This window comes from Eumetopias jubatus, unplaced genomic scaffold (assembly GCF_037043125.1).
Source record: "Eumetopias jubatus isolate StellerSeaLion01/CBP00866 unplaced genomic scaffold, mEumJub1_p1.0 scaffold_10, whole genome shotgun sequence".
NCBI classification, from domain to species: Eukaryota; Metazoa; Chordata; class Mammalia; order Carnivora; family Otariidae; genus Eumetopias; species Eumetopias jubatus.
Window position 1 is genome coordinate 51,543,444 of NW_028274816.1, and position 21,177 is coordinate 51,564,620.

Consider the following 21,177-nt stretch of genomic DNA (forward strand, 5'->3'; position numbering starts at 1 on the left):
ATTTTCATATTCCATCAGTAACTTTTACTTCTCTCAAGAGACTACAGCTCAGCACTGTTTCATACCATGGATGACTCCACAGTCACCCAGGCACCAAAGGTTCATTATACGCACCCCTTCATCTTCATTTCCTTTTCCCAAAACCACTCCTGCCAAATTTCAGTGAGTCAGGGGTACAGGAAATCCCATTTCTGACACCAGCTGTATCAGAGGTCCCTAAGATCACCACCCCCAGGTTCAATGTTTCATTGAGAGGATTCACAAGATCCTGTTAATATTCTATTCCTTGCCTGGGTGATGGTTACCTGGGTGTGTTTGCTTTAGAAACTCAACGAGCTGTGCATTTATCAAGACTGCATTCTTCTGTATGTTATGCTTCTATTAAAAAAAAAAAACCTAACTTTTTACTTTGCTATATTTTTTTTCATTGTGCAACATTTTCTGATATATTGGTCATGAGTCCACTAAATAATTTACTCTGCCTATTCATAAGTAACTAAATATGAAGATTATACATAGTTTCTTTTTTAAAGATTTGTTTCTTTATTTGAGAGCCAGAGAACCCAAGCCTGGGAGGGGGCGGGGCAAAGGAAGAGGGAGAGAGAATCTCAAGCTGACTCCCCTCCTAGCAAAGAACTCAACGTGGGGTTCGATCTCACAACCCTGAGATCACGACTTGGGCTGAAACCAAGAGTCAGATGCTTAACCGACTGAGCCACCCAGGTGCCCCCATAATTTCTTATATTAGACCTAACTCCTCCTCCTCAGAGACCTGTGATAACCTGTGACAAGTATAAATAAGAGGCATAATTCTAGGTCCTGTTCTTTATGTCTTATGCTGGGATTTTTCTACCACCATGTGCTTGATTATCTCTATACATACCCACCACACACACACACACACACACACACACACACACACACACATATTTTGTCTTTGTTTTATAGCGCCACATATATCCATCTCTTGATGTTGATATCCTCACAACACTACATAATGGTTATATATCAAGTTTGGCTTGTATGTAACTCATTCTTTTATTCATCTACATAGTAGATAAACTTCATGTACCACAATTTATTCAACCATTCACTAGTGGGAATCATGACTGGTGTAAGTTTCCTACTTTTACCAACTCCAATATAAGGAAAACCTCACATGTACATCATTATGTAGTGATACTTTTATTTCCATAGAGTAGACTCAAAGAATATTTCTGGATTGAAGGGTATGAGTATTTTTAAATTTTATTTATGTATTTGAGAGAGAGCACAAGTGGGGGCAGAGAGGGAGAGAGATAATCTCAAGCAGACTCCACACAGAGCATGGTGCCCAATGGGGGGCTTGATCTTACGACCCTGAGATCATGACCTGAGCCAAAATCAAGAGCTGGATGCTCAACTGATTGAGCCACCCAGGGGCCCCTGTGTATTTTTCTTTAAGATTTTATTTTTAACTAATCTCTACACCCAATATGGGGCTTGAACTCACGAAACCAAGATCAAAAGTCACATGCTCCAACTGAGCCAGCCAGGCACCCCTGGTATGTGTATTTTTTATTTCAATATGTAATGCCAGATTGATTTCCAAAATTTCTGTAACAGTACACATTGCCACCAGCAAGACGTGAAAGGATCTTTTTTCCAGCATTCCCATTAGCATTAGCTTTATGTCATTTTTGCTCTTGCCAGTGAATGGTCATACAATGATGTTTCATTGTTGCTTTAAGTTCCATTTCCCTGGATACTAAAGGCAAAACATCTTTTTATGTTTATTGACTTCTTGGATTTTCAATTCTTTAATTTCTCTGTGTATATCCTTTGCCCAATCTTCTAGTTGATTATTGTTCTTTTATTTGCATAACTATCTTTCATCTGCCTTGTATGCTATAATTTTGCCCATTGTCTTGTTTATGACATCATCTGCCATATGATTTTTTTTTTTAGAGAGAGAGAGAGAGCAAGAGCAAGTTGGGGGGAGGGGCAGAGAAAGAGAGAATCCCAAGCAGGCTCCACACCCAGCATGGAGCCTGATGTGGAGCTCGATCTCACGACCCCAAGATCATGACCCAAGCCAAAATCAAGAGCTGGACGCCTAACTAACTGAGCCACATAGGCGCCCCTGCCATATGATTTTTATATTGCCCAATATATTAATATTTTATTACATGGACTTGAGATTCCTTATCTTAGTTAAAGGATCCTGCCCATTACAAAATTGTACATAAAGTCTGTTCAATTTTCTTCTAAAATTTTTGTTGATTTTTTATCCTTAAGTATTTTATCCATTTGGAATTTGTTTTCTGCAAGGCATGATAGGGGATCATACTTTATTTTCTTCCAGTTATGCCAACACCAGTTTTTAAATAAACCATTCCCCTCCTGCCAAACTCAAATACCACCTTTACATGTAATAAAAATCACATCTTTTTAAAAAAGATTTTATTTATTTATTTGACAAAGAGAGACACAGCGAGAGAGGGAACACAAGCAGGGGGAGTGGGAGAGGGAGAGGGAGAAGTAGGCTTCCCGCTGAGCAGGGAGCCCGATGCGGGGCTCAATCCCAACACCCTGGGATCATGACCTGAGCCAAAGGCAGACACTTAACGACTGAGTCACCCAGGCACCCCATAAAATCACATCTTTTCTGGGCTCTATTTCTAATGTCCCATGGTTGGTTTTTCATTTGTTCAGACCTTGTTTTATGTCCTCTGAAATGATTTTATAGAGTTAATTTCATTTAGGTTCTATAACTTTCCTGTTTAACGTATTGAATTTAAAGTATTTTGCTGGCCATCATTTCTTACTATGGTTTATTTCATAATCATATCTTATTTTGTATTCTTTTAACATAGGCTCCCCAGGCAAACAGAACATGGATATACTTTTTACCTTCACAAACAAGTATGCTCTCACCATTTATACTATTCAGGATAGCCTCAGGTATGCTGCAGTAACAAATGGCCCCAAAACCATATAATACATTTATTGCTCATACTACATGTCCAACATGGGTCAACAGAAAGCTATACTTATTCTAGTCACTAAAGGACCCAGTTGGATATTCAACTCAAAATTTATTTCCATGATCAGTACAGCAATGGGAAAGAGAAGGAACAAAATTAAATGTTGTCACTTCTTACATTTCGTCAACTAAAGCATGTTGTGTGGCTATGCTTAACAGGGTGTGAAGAAGAGACTATTTACAAGCAGTCCAGGTGACTACCACAATGTTTTTCTGGAAGCATGCAATATTCTCAATCTACTTTCATCATATTGGATAGGGACAAGGGTACACAGCAATATTTCTATGTCATCAGAAAAATTATAGGGGTGGCATCAGCATGAATGGTGGAGTAAGGACCACCAAAATCTTTTTCTCCCCCATAACATTAAAGAGACAACTTGCAAAAAAAAAAAAAAAAAGTCCAGAAGATAACATTTTCAGGATTCTGGAAATTAATCAAAGGCTTGCAGCAATGTGAAGAGCATTCATTCAAGGAAAATGGCAGAATCTCAATAAGAACAGTGAGATTTGTGGCATTTTAATTTACCCTTGTCCCATTCTCCTGCCCTCCAACCCCACAGTAGCCTTGGAAGATAACAGCTCTCATTCAAGATGGAAACCAGCAGCCGTGTAGTCACCAGATGGAGTACAACAAGGCCGAAGCTCTCTCAAAGCCACATTCACAAACAGTTGTCATTATTTGACCTGTAGGTCTTTGGAAGACCCCATTTGCAAGGCTTTCTGTATCTGACCTGACTTAGAGCTTTTCCCAGTGGAAAAAGCCTTATCACAGGGGGCGACATCTGTCAAAAAAGCTCCAGGCAGTTGTTTAACCCTATGAGGGCCCAAAGGGGGGTAATAACAGTACAGGCAAACAATATGTGAACCAAAAAGCTTAAAAGGATGAGCTGGAGAATGAGATGTCTATAAGAGCTTTGAAAATCTCTGACAAAAGTCTGAGAATCTAGAAAGCCACGCACCTGCATAGAGCTATGAATAGGCCCAAGGTCGTGTGCATGCCAAGGAAAGACCTATGCTTGCACACTGTGCTGACCTTGAGGCTCTCCACAAGCAGAAAGTGAAGGTGAAGGCAGAGTTGTAAACTGCCAGGCTAAGTGCTGAAAGCATGTCCCAACATACACACAGGTCCCTCGGTGAAATCTGGGAACTGGCTCCAGGCATCTTGAGAAATCTGTCCAATCACTAACTGATCCATAAGATAACTGAGCAGAGATTTCAGTATCCACACACAAGAAAGGACATAGACTTTGCAGAATTCTTTTAGAAAACTTAGAAAAATCACTAAAATAATCACTAGAACAAACAGCAACAAAAACAAACCCTGGGAAGAAGGGAGCATATGATTTTCAGAGTTACCCATTATAACAGTCAGAATGTCCAGTTTCCAACAAAAAAAAATTATGAAACATGCAAAGAAATAAGAATGTATGGCCTGAAGCAAATGCTAGGAAAATATTCAAAAATATATATTAAAAAAATAAAGAAATTAAAACCACATGATCATCTCAATAGATACAGAAAAAGATTTGAAAAAAACCACAATAATATCATACTTGACAGTAAAAGACTAAAAGTCTCTAAGATCAAGACAGGAACCAAAATAAAAATATTCTATCTCACCACTCCTAGTCAACACTGTAGTGGAGGTTCTAGCAAGCGAAATTAGGCAATAAAGAGAAATAAAAGGCATCATATTGAAAAGAAAGAAGTAAAACTTTCTATTTGCAGATAACATGATCTTGTATATGGAAAATCTTAAGAAGTCCACAAAAATCCATTAGAACTAATAACTCAGTGCAGCAAATGCATAGGATACAAGATCACTGTGCAAAAATCAGTTTATTTCTATACACTTGTAATGAACAATCCAAAAAGGAAATTAAGAAAACAATCCTACTTATAATAATATCAAAAAGATACAAATACATAGATGTAGATTTAATAAAAGAAGTGCAAGACTTTTATACTGAAAACTACAAACCATCATTGAAGGGAATTAAATAAATGGATAGGCATCGCATGTTCATGAATCAGGACTCTTATTATTGTTAAATGGCAATACAACCCAAATCTATTGATACTACCTAAATTCTGGCTTATCCAAAAATTCATAAGGAAATGCAAGGGATCCAGAATAGCTAAAATAATCTTGAAAAACAAGAACAATATTGGGGAACTTACACTTTCTAATTCCACTTGACTACAAAGCTATAATAATTAAGACCAGGTGATTCTGGCATAAGGATAAATACAGATAAATGCAATAGAATTAAGAGTCCAGAAATAAACCCATACATCTACAGTCGATTTATTTTTTTTCAAGATTTTATTTATTTTTTTGACAGAGAGAGAGAGAGAGAGAGAGGGAACACAAGCAGGGGGAGTGGGAGAGAGAGAAGCAGGCTCCCCGCCGAGCAGGGAGCCCGATACGGGGCTCGATCCCAGGACTCTGGGATCATGACCTGAGCTGAAGGCAGACACTTAATGACTGAGCCAGCCAGGTGCCCAATGGTCAATGTATTTTTGACAAGAATACAAAACAACTCAATAGGGAAAGGATAAATCTTTTCAACAAATAGTTCTGGGCAGGGGCACCTGGGTGGCTCAGTTGGTTGGGCATCTGCCTTCTGCTCAGGTCATGATCCCAGGGTCCTGGGATGGAGCCCCAAGTTGGGCTCCCTGCTCAGTGGGGAGTCTGCTTCTCCCTCTCCCTCCACCCCTCCACCCACTCATGCTCTCTCTCTCTCAAATGAATAAATTTTTTAAATGTTTTTTAAAAAAAGAAAGATTTTGACTAAAACCACAATAGCGTGACATCTCACGACCAGATGACCATCAAAAATTAAAATCAATATCAGGTTTTAATCCATAGAATAAAACAAATATCCATGAGTCCATATTGATCTAAGGAAAGGATCCGGTAAATAGGCAAATGGGGACAAGGGACAACTCTTTCTCTCAATAGAATTCAAATGCGTAAATGTAGAAGCAAAAAATACACGAAAAATCTCTCTTAGGCACACAACACGTAATAACTTGCAGACAAGATCCACTGATAGATGCTAAAATTAGTAGGCAAAAGTTTGAGGGAACCAGATTTGTATAGTCTCAAAGTATCTCCCTTAATTTACTTATTAATTACAAAGGGAAAGACAGTAACTTTATAGTGGAGAAATGCAGCAGACAGCACTATAACCAAGTGGTCAAGATCAACATCACCGGTACTGGACACCAGGAAGCCCCAGATATAACGCACTGAGAAGGACACAACATCATTCCTGGGGTATTCTTGGAAAAATGCCTAATTCAATCCAACCATAAAAAACAGCAGACAAATCCAACTTGAGGGACATTCTACAAAACGGCTGTACTCTTCAAAAGTGTCAAGGTCATGAAAGGCAAGGAAATAGAGAGGAACCACCACAGACTACAGGAGGCCAAGGAGATGTGACAAATAAAGGCAGTGTGGGATACTGGGTTTGATCCTGGAACAGAAAAAGGACATCAGTAGAAAGATTGTTAAAACTCAAATCAGGTGGGTAGTTTAGTTAATAATATGGTGCTGGTGCTAATCGCCTGGCTTTGATCATTGTACTATAATGGTAACATCAGGTGAGGAGACACAGCGGAACTCCCCGTACGATCTGCAACTTTCCTCCAAATCTAAAATTATCTAGCGTTGTAGCTTCCGCCTCACTCTCTCTGGGCCCACCTGCTTTGGGGGAGGCTAGATGCATGCTATGGAGAAGGCTATGTGCTGAAGACCTGAGACCTTCTACCAACATCCCCCAGCCCCAGTCAAGCCTTTGATGACCGCAGCCCCGGAAAATGTCTTCACTGCCAGGGCTCCGAGTCGGAACCATTCATCGAAGCCTCCCCAATACCGGATCCACAGAAAGTGTGTGTGATTAAATGTTTATTGCTTTGAGTGGCTCTTTAAGAGAAAATATTGCTTTTGTGCACAGTGGCCACGAGATGGCGCCCGGACTCCAAGGATGGAAACGGAGCGGCGGCCAACATCCGAAACAGGTCAACTACCCGAGTTAGTTTACAAATGTATCACAATCCTAATAAAAATGTCATCAGGGTTTCTTCCTGGACCCAAACGACTTGATTATGAGGTTCATTTGGAAGTACAACATGCAAAGATTGGGGGGAAAACTGAAAAAGAAGAAGGAGGAGAAGGAAAAACCCAAGGAGTAGCTCTAGCAGATATTAAAACCGATATAAAACAATGTATTATTAGTGAGTGAATAAGCATATAGATCAAGAGAAAAATTATAAAATCCAGAAATAGAACCAACTGCTTATGTAAATGCATATGACACTATAATAATTTTTAATTCAGGAAGGGACTTTGGGGAAGTTTTTTAACCTACTGGTGTTGAAGCAACTAGACAACCAAGAGGAAAAGCTAGAATCCATTCCTTGCACTGGATATCACATTAAATTCAAAGTGTATCAAAGATCTAAGTGAAAAAATACAACCCTCAAATAATATAAGAAAACACTGCTGAGTCTCCCAGTGATGCAGGAGCTGGGTAAATTTTCCAAACTATTCCCCAGAATTTCCAAAAATTTGTCAAAAGAAGCAAGAAAAGAGAATCTTGTTAAATGGCCAAACAAAAATGAAAACGTTTTGCAACTTCAAAAGTTAAACCCACCCTACACAAACTAAAAAGTACAGATGACAAAATGAGAAAAATATTTACAGCTTGTATCACAAAGGGTTCATATCCCTAAAATACAAAAAAGCATCTAAAAATTGAGGGGAGGGACGCCTGGGTGGCTCAGTCCATTAAGCGTCCGCCTTCAGCTCAGGTCATGATCCCAGGTCCTGGGATCAAGCCCCACATCAGGCTGCCTGCTCAGCAAGGAGCCTGCTTCTCCCTCTCCCTACCCCAGCTTGTGCTCTCTCTCGTTATCTCTCTCAAATAAATAAATAAATAAAATAATTTGTTTTTAAATGAGGGGAAAAAGACCAAGAAACCTTTTGAGAGTGGGCAGGATATATGAGCGGAAAGCTTACCATATAAGGAAATGCCAATGTCCCCTACGGATATAAAAACATGGTCTACCTCACTCATAACTTTTTAAAATCACAAATTAAAAACTACACTGAGGGGCACCTCGCTGGCTCAGTCAGTGGAGCATGAGACTCTTGACTTCGGGGTTTTGAGTTCAAGCCCCATGTTGGGTGTAGAGATTACTTTAAAAATTTTTTTTAATTTATTTGAGAGAGAAGGCACAAGCAGGGGAGGAGCAGAGGGAGAAGCAGGCCCTCGGCTGAGCAGGGAGCCCGATGCGGGGCTAGAACCCAGGACCCTGAGATTATGACCTGAGCCGAAGGCAGATGCTTAACCAACTGAGCCACCCAGGTGCCCCTTAACAGAAAGCCCTTTAACACATGGAATACATCATAAGGAATTGCCAACTTGGTATAAAGTTGTTATCTAGGCAACTGAGAAGGTACCAAGAGGACAGTGGTTCTTAAACTTCAGCAGAAGTTTAAGCCTGGAGGGTTAAAACTTAAGCCTTCAGCCTGGAGGGGGTGCCTGGGTGGCTCAGTTGTTAAGCGTCTGCCTTCGGCTCAAGTCATGATCCCAGGGTCCTGGGAGCGAGTCCCACATCGGGCTCCCTCCTTGGGGGGAGGCCCGCTTCTTCCTCTGCCACTCCCCCTGCTTGTGTTCCCTCTCTCGCTGTGTCTCTCTCTGTCAAATAAATAAATGAAATCTTAAAAAAAAAAAAAAAAGAATAGCCTGGAGGACCTGCTTGTTAAAACACAGACTGCTGGGCCTGAGTCCGAGTCTCTGATGGGTCTGGGGGGTGGGGGCCTGAAACTGCATGTCTCACAAGTTCCCCGGGGGCTGCTGACCCTGCTTGCTGGTCCCCGGGATGGTTTGACAAATGTCCAACCATCCTGGGGAAGGGGTTCCCGGGAGGCAGAACTTTGAGTGCTAAAGCAGGGAAAAGTCCTGGGCCAAGCGGAATGAGTTAATCATCTGACTTCAGCAGTCTAGCAAACCCTATTGCCAGGATCTCACAGAGAACCATCTGGCAAAGCAGAAATGTGTTTTCCCAGCTCCGCATCACAATGCAGAGCAGAGGAGGGTGGGTTTGGAGCTCAGAGGGAATAGCTTCATCATTGATACCGACTCCTCATGGTCTTCCAGGTCCTCCACAGTCCATCCCTGGGGCCCCATCGAGGGCACTTTAGACATAGGTAAAACCGATCGTTTCAGACTCTTGCCAAAAACCTTTCAATAGCTGCCCGTGACTTTGTGATTTAGAGTGAAAAACATGTTTGGTCTTTGTCCCCCTTCCTGACACAGTGTCCCTAAAACCCTTGGATTTCCTTAAGTGGTAAGAGTGATAAAATGGAAGGAATGTCTTTGGTTATTCAAAACAAGCCCCTTTCTTTTTTTTTTTTAAGATTTTATTTATTTATTTGACAGAGAGAGACACAGCGAGAGAGGGAACACAAGCAGGGGGAGTGGGAGAGGGAGAAGCAGGCCTCCCGCTGAGCAAGGAGCCTCATGCAGGGCTCGATCCCAGGACCCCAGGATCACGACCTGAGCCAAAGGCAGACGCTTAACGACTGAGCCACCCAGGCGCCCCAAAACAAACCCCTTTCAACCATACCTGCGTTTAGGTTAATGCAGCGACTTTTAGAAAGCCCCTAGGATGGTGCTGTTTGCTAGAGAACCAACTTCCGAGAACTTTCAGCCTCACCCCCACTCACATCCAAGAAGGGAAGAGAAGCTAGAGGTTGAGTTAATCCCCAAAGGCCAATGATTTAAAGATTTATTTATTTATTTCAGAGAGAGAGAGAGAGAGAGAGAGAGAGCAAGGGGGCAGGGGCAGAGGGAGAGAGAGTCTTAATCAGACTCCAAGCTGAGCAAGGACCCCATTGAGGGGCTCGATCTCATGACCCGAGCCAAAACCAAGAGTGGGATGCTTAACTGATTGTGCCACCCAGGTGCCCCCCAAAGGCCAATGATTTAAGCAGTCATGTCTAAGTAATGAGCCTTACTCAGGGCTTCCGGGCTGGTGAACACATGGAGATGCTGGGAGGGTGGCACACCTGGAGAGGGCATGGCAGTTCTACATCCCTCTCCCCACCCCCTGCCCTATGCATCCCTTCCATGTGGCTGTCCCTGAGTTGTATCCTTTATCATAAACCAGTAATCCTGTAACTAATCTGTTTTCCTGAGTTCTGTGAGCTGTTCTAGCAAATTATGGTTCTCCAAGGAGGGGGTCACAGGAACCACAATTTGTAGCCAAGTCAGACAGAAGTTGCAGGCACCCTGCAACCCAGTACTGGCGATTGGCATCTGGGGAGGGGCCCGCCTTGTGGGACTGAACCCTGAACCTGTGAGGTCCCATGCTAACTCCAGACAGATAGAGTCAGAATTGGATTGAATTATAAGACATCCAGTCAGTGTCCCCAGAGAACTGGAGAACTTCCAGCTGTGGGAAAATCCCCCACACATTTGGTGACCAGTGCTGAGAGTAGGGCCGTGAGTAGGCAGGGTAACAGAACTTTTCCTTTTTCTTGCCTACCAGCCAATCACAGTGGGATTCCAGCTTTTTTTTTTTTTTTTAGATTTTATTTATTTATTTTAGAGAGAGCGTGGGGGAAGGAGCAGATGGAGCGGGAAAGAATCTCAAGCAGCCTCCCTGCTGAGTGTGGAGCCCGATGCAGAGCTCGATCTCACGACCCTGAGATCATGACCCCAGGCAAAACCAAGAGTTGGATGCCTAACAGACTGAGCCACCCAGGCGCCCCTGAATTCTAGCTTTTTAATGCAGCATAAAAGGCTCTTCAAAGTTATTTTAAAAAAAAATCAAAACAAAAACCGAAGTTATTTGCAATTATAGCCTAGCCTCATCCCCTTTCCTGAACTTAATGTTCCAGAAATATATAAATCTTCATTTCCTAAAGCGAATCATATTTCCAAGGTGCTATGCTTTGAATAGACTATGCTTACATCTGGGTGAAAAATACATAAACCCCCTTTTTAGAGAAAAATATTGGTTCGGAAGATGTGCTTCCCCCTTTAAGAATGGAAATTAGTTTTCAATCGATAAAGCATTATCTGGATTTGAAGGCCAGAGAAAATCCCAAAGCGAATGTATTTTTGAATTCCACAGTATTTACTGTTCTTGAGCTTCTAACACCCAAGGAGAAAAAAAAATGAGAAGACTCCCAGTGCTAATGAAACTTGCTAGTTTTTCTTTCCTGTTAAAGATATTTATACCTGAATTCTTTTTAAGGCCCCAAACACTTTTAGATAAAAAGCAATGGTTGGTTTGAAAATTTGAGATGGTTTATAAAATCATATCTGATGATATAAAAGATTCAACACTGGTTTGCTAAGCTTGTTGTTTCTTTCTTAGTAATCTCTACACCCAACATGGGGCTTGAACTCACAACCCCAAGATCAAGAGTTGCATGCTTTTCCCCCTGAGCCAGCCAGGCACCCCTACTAAGCATGTTCTTAAACTCAAAGGCTATTAATTAGGCTCCTTGTATGGTTATGTGGTTAAGAGTGATTTTGCTTTTCTTCTCTCTTTCTATAGCAATCCTTTTTTAAATTTTTTTTAAAGATTTTATTTATTTATTTGAGAGAGAGAGAGAATGAGAGATAGAAAGCACGAGAGGGAAGAGGGTCAGAGGGAGAAGCAGACTCCCCGGTGAGCAGGGAGCCCAATGTGGGACTCGATCGTGGGACTCCAGGATCATGACCTGAGCCGAAGGCAGTCGCTTAACCAACTGAGCCACCCAGGCGCCCCCCCCTCTTTTTTTTTGTAAACAAGTGATTTCTGACCAGTCTTGTTTGGTTTTTCTCCATTATAAATTCATTTGTGAGGACTTTGAAGGCAAACTCGAGGATTCTCATAGGATCCCACAGGATTTAGCACTTTCTTCCATTGAGTGGGATTATAACTGCATGACTGTCTTCCCGCTATGCCCATCATCCTTTTAGGCAGTAACTGTGGGTTTTGGTCTCCTGACTGCACATTATCTTTCCTCAGGGGGACACAATATCTTTTTTTTTTTTAAGATTTTATTATTTATTTGACAGAGAGAGAGTGAGAGAGAGCAAAAGTAGGCAGAGGCAGGCAGAGGGAGAGGGAGAAGCAGGCTCTCCACTGAGCAGGGAACCCGACATGGGGCTCGATCCTAGGACTGGGATCATGACCTGAGTCAAAGGCAGCCGCTTAACTGACTGAGCCACCCAGGCGCTCAAGGGGACACAAAATCTTTTCCTAGGGTGGATGCTCATCAAACATTTGTTGAATGCATGCAACAGCACTTTTGATAAGACTGAGCTCCAAGGCAGCCCCAAATGATGATTATTTCACCTCAAGCAAGTTTATGGTTACGTGAGTCTCAGCTGACTGGAAGGTGGAGTGCAGTGGGTATGAGTGGGTGCTCCAGAGCCAGACCGCCCTGCTCAGCTGCTGCCCAACCTGTGGCCTTGTGCAAAGGACCCAATTGCCCAGGGCCTGCTTGCCTTTCCCACAGAACAAGGAGGGTAATGATGGCTCCTACCTCATCCATCCCAGTGAGAATTCATGAGGTGATGCGTATTAGGTCCAGAGCATAGGGCTTGAGATTTTTTTTTTAAAGATTTTATTTATTTGAGAGAAAGAGAAAGAGAGCACAAGCAGGGGGGAGAGGCAGAGGGAGAAGCAGGCTCCCCGCTGAGCAAGGAGCCCAGTGCGGGGCTCGATCCCAGGACCCTGAGATCATGACCTGAGCTGACAGCAGACGTTTAACCGACTGAGCCACCCAGGCGCCCCAGGGCTTGAGACTTTAGAGAGAATTTAAATGTTCACTATTGGAACTATTTTCTTTGAAATGTGGTCAGTCAGTGGTACTCACTTCATAGTTTTAAGAACAAAAAGCAGTAATACGTTCAGTGATTAACAGTGATCTGGCATACAACAAGCTCTTGCTCAGTAAGTCCTTCACTTCGGATTTCTTCTGTCTCCTAGCTTTCCTGGGGCAGCTCTGTCTACCCCCCCAAATGCATCCTGCTGACCAGCTAGCTCAGCTGCTTCTTGTGTCTCCCCCAGAAAAAAAAAAAAATGTTCTCCAAAAGAAGAACCCAGATAAGAGCTGCTCAGCCATACCACCCTCCATCTCTCTGACTCTTGCTGTGAAGTCATTTGAAAAACCAGAGTAACTTTCCTGGGCCTTGGGGTCACACCTCATGGGAAAGAGCTAATTAAGCGGGGTTAAGTGCTCGCCTCGGGTTTCATCACAGCAAACGCTGCTAAAAGGAGCAGCAAGGCAGGGTCGCCCCTCGGGGTTTCTAGCCAACTGCCCAGGGCCTGCTGGTTGCAGTGCTTCCTGCATCCGTGTCCCCAAGCAGGCGGCTGCAAGGTTGCATGAGGGTAGGGCCCTGCCCCCACAGCACAGCAGGTACCTGGCCGTGGCTCAGCTCTTGCCTTTGGGGGTGGCCCTGAACTCCCAAAGACCTGGTAGTGACAGAGGTCACAGTGCCTTTGTAATAAAAGGAGAAGCCTGCTGTCAGACCTTGCTCCAGCACCACCCTGGCAAGGACAGGGACTAAGGAAGAAGGAGCGGTTCTTGGGTGACAGGAGGGCTGTCACCAACCCAGGGACCACAGTTAGCAGATGTCACCTGGCTACACATGCACCTGAGCCAGTGTCTTACTTTGCTGGGGCCGTTGTCACAAACGACTACAGACCAGGAGGCTTACACAACAGAAATGTATTGCCTCACAGTTCCGGAAGACACAAGTCCAAAATCAAGGTGCCAGGAGGGCTGGTTCCTTCTGAGGGCTGAGAGGGAAGGATCTGTTCCAGAATCTTCTGCCTCTTCACATCCTCTCCCTGCTCTGTGTACCTGAGTCCAAATCTCCTCTTCTTATAAGGACACCAGCCCTACTGGGTTGGGACCACCCTAATGACCTCATTCTAACTTGATACCTCTGTAAAGGCCTCTCTTCCACATGCTGAGGAACTGGGGGTTCGGCTTCAACACATGCATTGTGTTGGGGGGAGGGAGGGAGGGGAGGAGAAGGGCACAATGCATCCCTCACAGCCAGCTTGGCCATCCACAGTCACGAGAGATGTCGGTCACCCCGTCGTTGAGAGCACTAGGTCTCCATCCCACAGCTCACTGCCAGGGAGTGTGCCTCCTCAAAACAAGGCTTGTCCGAGTGCTGTCACTGTATAAACACTGATTAGCTGACCCACAATATGACAGCCATAAACCTCCTCCATACAATCGGTGAGGCCCAGGTTCTGCCACGCGAGGCACGTCCGTTGTATGAAAGGTTCCCTGGAAACAGATGAAACCGTTTGCTAGCCATAGGTCAGCCAATCTCATCACGATCAGGGGGCAGCAACCCCCAGACCAGGGGGTGCAGGGTCCGGAAACTCAAGGCTATGGTGCCATCACCAAGAGCCGAGGCTCCTTGACTCGCAGGACTGGAGCCTCCTTAGTGCTGTCTACCCAATCTACCTCTGGACTAATCTTGCTAAAGTGAAAGCAGTTCTAACATCTGTTACACTAATTCAAAGACACTCTGTATTGCTGGAGAGAAAGATCATTAAATGCCCACAGTAGCCACCTCTGGAGTGTGGCCCTGTGATTAGGATCTTTCAAATGATAATCCCACGTGCAGTGTAGATCCAAACAGAACATCCACATAGCCATCACTCTGCCCCAGGTGTCTCTTTTTTTTTCTTTCAGATTTTTAATAACCATCTTGGTAACACTCTTCTTTCTTTTAAAATAAAAAATATAGCCCAGCTGGCTCAGTCCGAAGAGCGTGTGACTCTTGATCTTAGGGTTGTGGGTTCAAGCCCCACGTTGGGTGTGGAGATTACGTAAAAATAAAATCTTTAAGGGGCGCCTGGGTAGCTCAGTCGTTAAGCGTCTGCCTTCGGCTCAGGTCATGATCCCAGGGTCCTGGGATCGAGCCCCACATTGGGCTCCCTGCTTAGCGGGGAGCCTGCCTCTCCCTCTCCCACTCCCCCTGCTTGTGTTCCCTCTCTCGCTGTGTTTCTGTCAAATAAATAAATAAAATCTTTTTAAAAATATAAATAAAATCTCTAAAAATGATAATAAAAATGAATAAAATAAAATAAATGTATCTACACAGGGTTTGTAATGAAAACAATCCCCCACCCCACCCCCCTGCCCTGCCCTGCCCATCCTCAACCCCAGCTCTGCTCCTCAGAATGTGTGGAAGTATCTTAAAGTCAATGCAGACAATACGACAACTCTCACCCGCAAAGCTCTCTCTTCCTGGACACTGTAGAGCTTGAATTTTACCAGTAAGGAGGAAAAAGGAGGTGGTGATGAAGCCTTTTTTTCTGAGTAAAATGAACTACAGGTGCAGTTTCAAAGGTGACATGAGACAGCAGAATCAAGGAGTGGAAGGAAATCCAATATAGCAGCATGAGGTTCTTAAAACTGAGATGTCACTCGCATGCCATCAAATTCAGCATTTTCAAGGTACAAGTCAGTGGTTCCAGCACATTCTCAATGTGCTGCACCCATGACCAGAAGATTTTCACCACCCCCAAAAGAAACCCCATCCCCATTAGCAGTCACTCCCCGCTCCCCTCTTCCCTCAGCCCCTGACAGCCACGAATCCACTTTCTGTCTCTACCGATCTCCCTCTTCCGGACATTTCATGTAAATACGATGATAGCAGTATTTGTACTTTTATGTCTAATTTCGTTCAGCAAGCATAATGTTGTCAAGGTTCAGCCACCTGATAGCATGTCTCAGAACTTCATTCCTTTTCGTGGCTGAATAATATTTCATTTTATCCCACATTTTGTTTATCCATGCATCAGTTGGTGAACATTTAGGTTGTTCTCACTATTTTTTTTTTTTGAGAGAGAGAGAGAGAGAGAGAGCAAGGGTGGGAGGGCCAGGGCCAGAGGGAGAGGCAGAGAGAGAATCTCAAGCAGGCTCCACGCCCAGAGTGGAGCCTGACGTGGGGTCGATCTCACGACCCTGAGATCATGACCTGAGCCGAAATCAAGCATTGGATGCTTAACCGACTGAGCCACCCAGGCGCCCCCGTTTCTACTTTCTGACCACTACAAATAATGCTGCTGTGAACGTTCATGTACAGGTTTTTGTGTGAACGTCTGTTCAGTTCTCTTGGGCGTTTACTTCACAACGGCACTGCTGAGTGAAGTGGCAATTCTGTGTTTAACTTGCTGAAGGACAGGTGTGTAGGACCAGAGCTTGTATTAGTTGACTGTTGCTGTTGCCACAACAGAACACCACAGACCGGGGGGCTTAGACAACAGACATTTACTGTCCCACAGTTCTAGAGGCTACAAGTCCAAGATCAAGAGGTCAGCGGCCCTGGTTTCTCCTGAGGCCTCTCTCCTCAGCTTGAAGATGGCTTCCCCGTGTCCTCACATGGCCTTTTCTGGGTGTGTGTGCATCCTGGCTGTCTCTTCCTCTTCTTCCAAGGACACCAGTCCCATGAGATTAGGGCTCTGCCCTTATGGCCTCATTTAATCTTAATGACCTCCCTAAAGGCCCCATCTCCAAATTCAGTCACATTGGAGGTTAGGACATCCACACAGATTTGAGGGGAAGGGGCGGACACGGTTCAGTCCCTAACGAGGTGATAAGGCAGGAGGTGAGTAGGGACCAGGACCAGATCACGAGGGCCTTGGGTAATACAGGTTTGGGAATATTCTTCTTGACCCACCCACCCCCAGAGGTTCCCGAGGGAATTGGCTCCTTTCTGTCCTTTACCTTCCAAGTAGGACTAAGCACTGAGCATAGCTTGACAGTGCATTTTTCAAGGTTGTCCAGGTGAGAGTAGACCCAGTGGGAGCCAGCAGAGAGAAACTGCCGGAAGAGTAAATGCCTAGGAGGGATTATGCAAATTAGATACAAAGGACCCGCCTCTTTAGGCTTTCTTCCTACCCTGGGTCAGCTGTCCAGGGCTATGGAAAAGAACCTAAGCCTTCAATCCCTGCATTTAAAAGATCTGAAGGCTGGGTGCCTGGGTGGCTCAGTTGGTTAAGCGACTGCCTTCCGCTCAGGTCATGATCCTGGAGTCCCGGGACCGAGTCCCGCATCGGGTTCCCTGCTCGGCGGGGAGTCTGCTTCTCCCTCTGACCCTCCCCCCTCTCACGTGCGCGCTCTCGTTCTCTCTCTCAAATAAATAAATAAAATCTTTTAAAAAAATAAATAAAATAAAATAAAATAAAAGATCTGAAGGCCTATTGTGCCAGGGACTGCGCTAGGCCCTGGGGGCTCTTGCAGAGCTTTTGTTCTAGGCCCATTACCATCCAACATGGTAGCCACAGGCACAGCTGGCCAGTCTGAACTGAGATGTGCTAAAGTATAAAATACACACCAGATTTCAAAGGCTTAATATAAACTATCTTATTACTAATTTTTATATTGGAGGCATCTAAAATGGCATTTCCATTATATTTGATTAAATAAAAAGTATATTATAAAAATTAATTCCGGGGCGCCTGGGTGGCTCAGTCATTCAGCGTCTGCCTTCGGCTCAGGTCATGATCCCAGGGTCCTGGGATCGAGCCCCACATCGGGCTCCCTGCTCGGCGGGAAGCCTGCTTCTCCTTCTCCCACTGCCCCTGCTTGTGTTCCCTCTCTCACTGTGTCTCTCTGTCAAATAAATAAATAAAAATCTTTAAAAATAAATAAATAAATAAACAAACAAATAAATAAATAAAATAACATTAATTCTATTTCTTTCTTTTTACCTTTTTTAACGAGACTCCTAGAAATTTCGAAATCACATATGTGACTTACATTGTGGTAGCTCACATTCAATTTCTCTTGGACTGTGCTCTCCTAGACTAGGGTCCACCCAGAGACCATGTCTGATCAAGCTCATTTGGGTGGACAGAATCAAAGGGGGCCTTGATCTGGACCACCATTCATAAGGATTAGGGGATTTGGAGCAAATGCCTCTAGCTGATGATATCTGTTTTAAAATGAGCTGTAGGGGCGCCTAGGTGGTTGAGTGGGATGAGCATCCGGCTCGGTTTTAGCTCAGGTCATGATCTCATGGGTTGTGGGATCAAGCCCCGGCGTTGGGTCCCGAGCTCAGTGCAGAGTCTGTTTGAGGTTCTGTCTCTGCTTTTCCCCCACTTGTGCTCTCTCTCTCAAATAAATAAATAAAATCTTTTTTAAAAAATGAGCTGTAGGGCCAGAAATAAATGGGAAAAATAGGGAAAGAAAGATGAGATCAGCACATAGCTGGGGAGACTGGGAGGGATGTAAAGAGTCTCTGAGGCCTGAGAGCCAATTTCCAACTTGCCCTCTGTGGTAGGCAAAATCACGGCCCCCCAAAAATGCCCATGTCCTAATCCCTGGAACCTGGCAATGGATTATCTTTCCTGGCAAAAGGAACCTTGCAGATGTGATGAAGGATTAAGGATTTTCAATTGAGAAGATTATCCTGGATTATCCAAGTGGACCCAATGTAATCACCAGGGTCCTTATAAGTGAAAGAGGGAGGCACGAGGTTCAGAAGGGGGTGTGGAGGTGTGCCATTGCTATAGCTCTGAGGATGGAGGAGGGACCATGAGCCGAGGAATACAGAAGCTAGAAAAGGCAAGGAAATGGATTTCCATTCCCTCAAGTTTCCAGAAGGGATGCAGCCCTGTGTGACACCTTGGTTTTAGCCCAGGGAGACGCATTTCAGATTTCTGACTTCTCGAACTAAAAGATAATAAATTTGTGTTGTTGTAAGCCTCTAAAATTGTGGTGATTTGTTCAAGTATAGTAAAGAAAGCCCTGGGTTGGGTCTTCAATCTGCCTAGAGGGTCTTTGGACAAGTCGCTTTTCCTCTCTGCTAAGGCTGGGGGCAGAAAGATTGGGGGGGATGGGTGGCATTCTAGTAGAGAGGAGTGACATATTTGTCTGCACTGGGCACCAGCACAGATGTCATTACTAAAATTAGGACAAAACAATTGCCAAAAATCTGGATGGCTGTCCAGCATCTCATTTAGTTCTGAGAACAGCCCCGTGAGTTAGAGAACTATTATTATCCCATTTCAGAGCTAAGGAAACCAAGGTCAGAGAGGTTGGGTAGCTTGCCCTTGGTCAATGTCGGTCTACAGACTGCTGAGAGCCACCCTTTGCTGATGGAAGAGATTTGACCATGGATCCATAAGTTTCATTAATTCATTCATCCCACAGATAGCTGGCATTCAGGGTTGACTGATGAACAACTCAGGCCAGATGAGTCTCAACATGGGACTGGGGGGCGGGTACTGAGGGGCTGTTTTCATAGTACTATGTGCTTCTGAGCCTCAGAACCCATCACCCTCCCAGGATGTCATGACCAAATTCATCATGGTTCCCATCTTTGCTTTCCTTGGGACCCCCCAGTACAGGCCGCTCTCCTCATCACGGGTTCCTTCTCTCATCTCTGTTGTTCTCTGTGTTGTCTTTTGCTCTACCTGTCTCCTCCCTCCTTCATCCTTCCCAAACTCTTCCACCCTGACCCCTGCAAACCACTCCCTGAATATTCCCTCCGACTATTACCCTAACTAAAACCAGCTCCTTCCCTGGAGATATCCCCACAGTCCTAACTAAAGGCTCTCCACTCCCCCAACTCACCAAACAGCTCAAGTCTAGAAGAGGAGAGGGGTGGTCAGCATATACCGCAGAAACAGATGAGCCCAAAACCCAGTGGTTCACACATACAAAAGGTAGAGACTCACCCATGTCCCCTTGCCCAATGTGGGGTGGTTGGGCTCTGCTCTACACCTTCGTGCATGGACCCAGTCTCTTCATTCACAGGAGCCTCCGAAACGTTGCAATACCCTGGCAGAGAGAAAAGACACGTGGACCACCATGAGCTGGCTCTTGAAGCTTCCACTCAGAAAAGATGCACGTCATTTGTGTTCATATTTCATTGGCTAAAGTAAGTCATATGGCCAAGCCTGATAACTGGGCATCCTTCAGGAGAGACAGCAAATATTGTGAACAATAATACAATGCGGCATTGTATTGGCACCCCAATAGTGTTTCCAGATATTATTAATCCTTCTCCCTACTCCTATTTTTAGAGATTTTATTTATTTATTTGAGAGGGAGAGAGAGCATTGCACATGAGCAGGGGGAGGGGCAGAGGGAGAGGGAGAAGCAGACTGGGCAGAGCCCAGCTCGGGGCTCAATCCCAAGACCATGAGATCATGACCTGAGCCAGAGTCAGATGCTTAACCGACTGAGCCACTCTGGTGCCCCCATACTCGTATTAAAAAAAAAAAAAAAAAATCTTGCTTCCCCTTGACAGACCTGGCAGAGTGATGTCTAGACCCTCTTATCTTCCAGCTCTTCACAGTCTCCCGAGAAATCTGAGTGTCACACTTAGCTCTTCCCTCTCCTTCACCCCCCATCAGATCCTTTAGAACGTTCCAGAGGTTCTCTGTCACTTATCTCAGTCCCCACAAAAGCTACCCTCCTCCAAGCCACCATTGTTTCCTGCCTGAACTACTACTACAAAAGCTTGCTCTACAATTAATCCACAATCTACCCAACAAGCAGGGTAGATCCAGTCACACTGCTTAAATCCTTCCATAGTTTCCCACTGGCCTTCAGGGAGAGTCTAAAATCCTTACCTTTTCCTAGAAAGCTCTTCTCAGCAGGCTCCCGCCTGCTGCCTCAGGCCCTGGTCAGTACACAGTCCAGCCCCTGGGCTTCTTTGGTGTCATGCACTGACACTTGAATTACTTTATGGTTTTCACAGCATAGTTCTCTTTGCCTGGAACTCTCTCCTCCCGCCCTAACCCCCTTCATCTCTCAGGTCTCAGCTTCCTCACTGAGGCCTTCAGATCCAGTATTCTTTCCGTGCGAGTGCTCCTGCAGTGCCCCCTATTGCCCGCTGTGAAACACTCAACACTCCCCATGGTGCTTGCTCAGTGCCCCTCCTGCCTACCCAGACTGGAGCAGCAGGAAGGCAGGGGCTGTCTGCACCACTGCTATGTGTCAGTACAGGGCTCATGCTCAGTAAATATTTTTTCAGTGACACAGTGAATTTGTCATACATAGAGACCGAGGGAAGGAAATAATCAAGGTTAATAGCTGCAATGAGCTATGAGGAAATTAGCCTCCTGACTTAATCAAGAGAGGCAGAAGA